Genomic DNA, 6,000 nt, shown 5'->3' on the forward strand with positions numbered 1-6,000 from the left:
CAATGTATCAGGTCCTTCAACAGATGTGATGTACTGTATTTTCTTGTGCATGCTTTCACATTCTGAAGCTCACTTCAAGATGGTGTGCAACACAACCAGGCTGACATCACCTGCTCCAGCCTCAAGTGGTCAAAAACACGTCTGTACACTGATTTGAGCCGACAACATTGTATGAAACTCAGCCTTCACACAGGGAATCTGCATTAATCTGATTCTAGATCTGGGGAAGTGTGCTCAGTTTGCTCCTGTCGGTTTTGATTTCTCTTGAAACCGTTACAGCTAATTCACTAGGTATATCTTACAGCAGAAAGGGCTGAGATTATCATTTTATCTCTCTTACACAGAAGGAATTCTCAAAAAGCAGAAGAGAGGGGGCTCAAAGTGCAGCAGTAAACAACACAATTATAGACACCATAGGTGCCACATTTCTCTTGTCAAATCATGCTCATAGTGATTCAAAAGCTCTGTTGCTTGAATTGGAACATACAGTATGTGTTCCCTTGTGCTGTTTCTGTCCTCAGCATGTCTACAACAAAAACTGACTAAAATTGAAAAGCAGGCTGTGTTTACCAAAGAGCTGTGTTGTACCAGCTGTTTAGCACTGTCTCTCCTTGGAGGCATTTTAATTCTAGACAGCTGGGACAGCAAAAAGAAGATCATCCTACACAGGATCTAAAAGCAACAAAGTCAGTAGTGGCTAACGCTACTCTGTTGATGGATTTCTCTTTCCAGTAGCTGAAGTTATGAATCTGTCTTAGAGTGCAATACCTTATTTAGACCATCGTGTACAGTTTTGATCACCATGTCATAGAAATTATATTTTCCCTCTGGAATTAGTCCAGACAGGAGCCACCAGACACATTCTGATGCTTAAGGGCTTTTTCTACACTGACAAGCTGAAGGAACCACACTTTTCTGGTCTTGAACAGAAGAGATGACAAGAGAACTGATGCACATATTCAAAGTCCTCAAAGATATTAACAAAGTAAACCCAGCAGATTTCTTCAGAATGAACGATGAAACACAAACCAGAGGATACAAGTGGAAACTACATGGAAGTGTGTTTTAAACTGAGAAAAAGATTCACTTCTTTAGCTGAAACATAGCTAAAGAAAAATCTGGAATAAGCTGCCCAACCGTAAACAGACAAGATCCTCAGATCAGTTAAATACTACCAATCTAACAACAATCATGAGTGATTATTTAAACAGTTGTGTCAAAAGGTCATGGATAACATCTCTTCTTTCCTTAAGTAAATTTCTTTTGTAATCTTTGGTAATAATTAAAAGAAACTATATTACACTAATATGCAAGTTTCAAACTTGAAAAGTGCTGGAGGGGCTCTGTTAATCTGACAGACGACAGATGGTTTCCTCTGCTTCTTAGAATTCCTGGTTAAATTAAAAGGCATCTCTAACCGTTAATGTGTTGTCAGCCCAGGCAATTCTCCAAAGTAATAACTGGCGTTCCTAATAACTGCTGTGGCCATAGATCGCCATGAAGAAAACCTGGATCGCTCTGTCATTTTCACCCTTGCAGCTCCTGTTTGAGTACTCTTTCCCAGTCGTGTTGGATATCACTGGAAGGAGCCAACAGGACATGTGGGGGAGCGGATTCTGATTCTGGGAAACAAGGTGCTCAGTTCAGTTTTTCCAGAACTCACTAATCCTTCACCTTGTTGAAGAGCTGAGCCACTGCAATGTTGGCATAATCACATGCTGTATAATGAATGGGAGATACTGCGGTGGGGATGTGACACTTAGACCCTTTCTTCTTCAGTATTGAACATGCACCAAGGGAATAATGGAATTGACTGAGATTTAATTGCTTTAAAGTACGTGCCTCAGCTTCATAAATAATAGCAAGACTCCTGAAAATTCTTCCCTTTTGCCCTCTTCGGCCCTGGGGCTCTCTGTCAAAGTGGTTGCCCCCTTTTGATCTCTAAATAAGAACCGAACTAGCCAGTTCTGAAAGAGTGGTCGGCATGTTTCAGCTTGCAGTGACCCTGACTTATCCTGCAGGCTCTGGCCACCCTCAAGCCCTGTGCTCACTGTGAGGTACAGTAGGTATACTGTCATCCTCTAAAGTGTGGGGACTTTCCTACCTCACCCAGGTCAGACTGTTTTATGCTACCAAAGCAGGAATCATGAAGAAGACTATACATCTGAAACGCCATGCACACCATTGTATATCTTCTTAAATAAAAAAATCTTTATTATCACAGTGTAGTCTTTAGCTACCACCATTAGAAAATGAATTATTTGCCAGAGGCTTCTCACCATTGAGGCCATAAGCAGACTGATTCATCTTTCTAGGAGTTACACTTAAATGCTGTTCAACTAGAATCAGAGCACTTCTGTTTATTGGGATTCCCATACAGATCTCCAGTTCCCAAGTCTGCCCATATTGGAAAGTCCAGTAGAAGAATCCCTTCTACTCTTCTACTCAACAAGGGTTTTCTGAGATCCCTTTGCTGACTTCAGCTGGCACTGCAGATCTCTTACGCTGCTATCTCCTCACACAGGTTTTGTAGGTCTTTTTAAATCACCAACTTCTCAAAAACATGCAAAGGCTGCAATTGCTTCAGTTAAGAAAATACCGAGTTCAATTAGGCAGTTAATGGCTCAGATGGAAGGAAGACCATCAACCTCCTGGCTCTCCAGTATGAGAGCTGTGAGCAATGTTCAAAGAGCGCACCCATGTAGTGAATCCCTTCCTCCACTAGAGGGGGTAACTGTGTTTGACACTAGCTCACAGAGGAAGCAGAGCCCTGCTGCCCTTCGAGAAACTCAATGAACACAGATATTCGGAGAGCCAGCACTTGTAGAAGGCAAACACTCTCTACATCACCTCACTATGAGCAGGACTGGAAGTGTGCCCTTGAGGGAGCAAGACAATTTCCCCTCTTATCTCATTCTTTCAGTCTTTTTGACAACCAGTCAGAATTAATTTATTATTGAAAAAACCTTGCTTGGCAGAGGTCAACAACTATGAGTCACACAGGGCTCCAGTGAAAATATTTGTTGGCAAAGAGCAAAGTTAATTACGTTCCTTCACCACTAAGAACATTAATTATTCAGCTAACCAGCAAATGGATTTATAATATCTGGCCTAGAGAGCTTAGAAATATGGAGACTACTAAAGCAAAATTGCCTAATGAGAATATGAAATGTTATCTTTTTTTTTTTGCTAATGGAGCTTTAGGGAAAAAAAAGATCGATTTCCATTTTGTGAGGACTGTAAGTTTCTCTGTTGTAGATGACACCTCCAATAACAAGTTGTGCTGGAAAACATTCAGGTGATCTTCCATAGCAGAGCTGGCTGAGGGATAAAACAGATGACTCTTGGCTCATGACACCTTCAGTGAACAATGCCGGCTGACCTAAAACCCTCTAATCTACAGCGCATGCAGCAGAAGTGATCGTGTTACACTGCCGTGATCAAACGGAACTAATGCAGGAGCATGAGAGCTGCATGTGTGCCAGATGGAGCTGGAGCACAGATATGAACCACCCTTCTGGAAATGCTCCTGTGCACCCCAGCTGTAAAGCCACAAAATATGTGAAACTCTGCGAGGGGAAAAGAAACAACAGACCTAGATGTGGAGAACTGGAAGGCCCACAAAAACCCAGGTGAGTGGATTTGAACTCAATGCTCCCAGTTACACAGGCAACTACTAAACATCTATCATTGTATGTACTAGATTCTCACTCAGAATGGCGACATTTGGGGTTACATCTCTGGGAAGCGAGATGTCGGCAGACTGACCACATGGATGTCTGAAGCTCAGTTTAGCAGAGACATGTAATGGCTAAGAAATCGTACTGGATACCACAGCAATACTGCCATAATGTCTTCATAATCGCCGAGACCATTAAAAAAACATTCAAATGAGATGACGCATGTCCATGGTAGTTTAATAGGTAAGTAAATACAAACTTTTGTCCAGCCATTTCATCAATGTATGGGCCTCTTCCACCATGGTGGGAAGTCAGTTCCAAATGCCTGCAACTCTTTGTGTAAAGAAGTGTTTCTTATTTTGTTCTAAATGTTTCTGTTCTAAAACTAAATGAGTTTCGGTGCTGAATGTGAAGTAGTCCCTTAGATATCCCTATCTACAGTTTACTCCTTTAGGATCTTGCATGATTGGACCAGATGTCTTCTTAATTGCCTTGGTTCTAGACTGAAGACATACAGGGGTTCTAGAAGCAACTCACTTGTCCTCAATTAGACACGGTGTGGTGTATTTGCCAGTTTCAGAACTGCCAAAGAAATTTCCAACAAATTGGGACCGGATGTGTCCACCTCAGACTGATCCAGGGATAGGAATTTTTACTTCAGTGGATTTAAATGTGTAACTAAGACATCTGAACTGGTGGTCAAATCAAGCTTACATTTTCCAATACAAACACACAGCTAACAGTAAACCTCTGTTACACTGGTGTACAAAATGGTCAAAAATGCCTTTTCAAACCAATGCTGGATATGTAGTCATGTTTTCAAAAAACACAACACAAAACTTTCAAATATGGTTACTGATTTATTTGTTGGAGGTTCATGTACAAAATCTGCAATGTGTAAAATAGAGTCAAATACAAAAAAGAGATGTCAAGTTCAAATGAACATTTCCAAGGAGAATAATTTACCACTATTAGTCAAATACCAGTCCAGTTTTAATGTCATAGAAAAGGAATACAACTCTGAAAAAGTGATATGTGCAGAAAAAAGGACCAGCTGGGTTGTAGTTTGCCCAACTAGCTCAGGTCTTTCAGCCAAGCAGTATGACAGAATAAGCCGTGACCATAAATGGCAGACAGCACAACACAAAAACACAGTGAAATCCCTTTCCTAGCAATAACAGCACAAGGATTACTCCTCTGACAGCTTTAGAGTAACATGTTAGAACCCTGAAGACTCAAAGGTCAAGATGAATGTAGTGGCCAAAAGTGATCTGTGTCTGTGGTAACATTAGATGTTACACACAGTATCAGCATTTCAGTACAAACAATTACAGTAATAAACTGTATAAAAAAGCTTAAGATTGTGACTGGAGTTTTGTCAAATTGACAAAACCAGGATCTGCGATTTGTGGTTCATCTGCAAGTCAGTATGTTAAGGGAGGCATGTTATTCTTATAATGGCACAATCTCTAACAAAGGGCTATAACAGGCTTACTTTTTAACGTTCCTGCTTCCTCTTACTTGTCCATTTATGCAACGATGGATAGCTGAAAACCTATAGCTATCTATTCTACATTTTTCATAACAAGGCCTTAGAAAAGTTCTACAAAAGTCAATTTGGTGTGTAAGGCAGAACAGACTTACATGTCATTTTAACCGTGTCTGTAGCACCTTCACAGTAAAAGACATTAAAATGCGTATCTGTCAACAAAAGAAGTCTTTCAGGTAATGGGAGACCGCTTCAGATCTTTACTGTGCAAGATCATGGGCCGCAGAGGCAGACAAGGGGAGGATAAACCGGGTCATAATTACTAAATGGCTAACTAAAGCATCCTCAAGCCGGAGGAACAGTCCGACAGGAGTCGACTGCCTCTCCAAGCTCCACCGCGGTTTGAAAGCAATGCAAGCATCAAGCCAAGAGCTGCACTAGCTGGACAGCAGACTGCAATGTCCTGGAGAACCAAGTTTAGTTCAAGAACCAAGCGGAATGACCGTGCTCAGACCTGGACAGATAAAATCCTTTATGAATTCTAGCCTGTTTGCATCTTTTGCATCTTCCTCAGGGGTGTGTAAATCCACTTAAGAGATGAGCTCCTAACAGCGAACAGCACCGAGCCAAATGCTAAAGGAAAAGCACTGGTATGGAAATGGGAGTCGTTTTTATCTGTGAACCATTGTATCCTGCCCTTACCAACAACTGACTGCAAGAACAGGCTTGTGGTGAAAAGGACAACCATGCCTTAGGACCTAGATTGAGATCTAACACAGATCCATATTACCCACAAGGGTAGGGAGGTTCCCTTCACAGAGGTGAGCTCTC

Source organism: Atractosteus spatula, chromosome 4 (assembly GCF_055471065.1).
Source record: "Atractosteus spatula isolate fAtrSpa1 chromosome 4, fAtrSpa1.hap1, whole genome shotgun sequence".
In the NCBI taxonomy this organism is placed as follows: Eukaryota; Metazoa; Chordata; class Actinopteri; order Semionotiformes; family Lepisosteidae; genus Atractosteus; species Atractosteus spatula.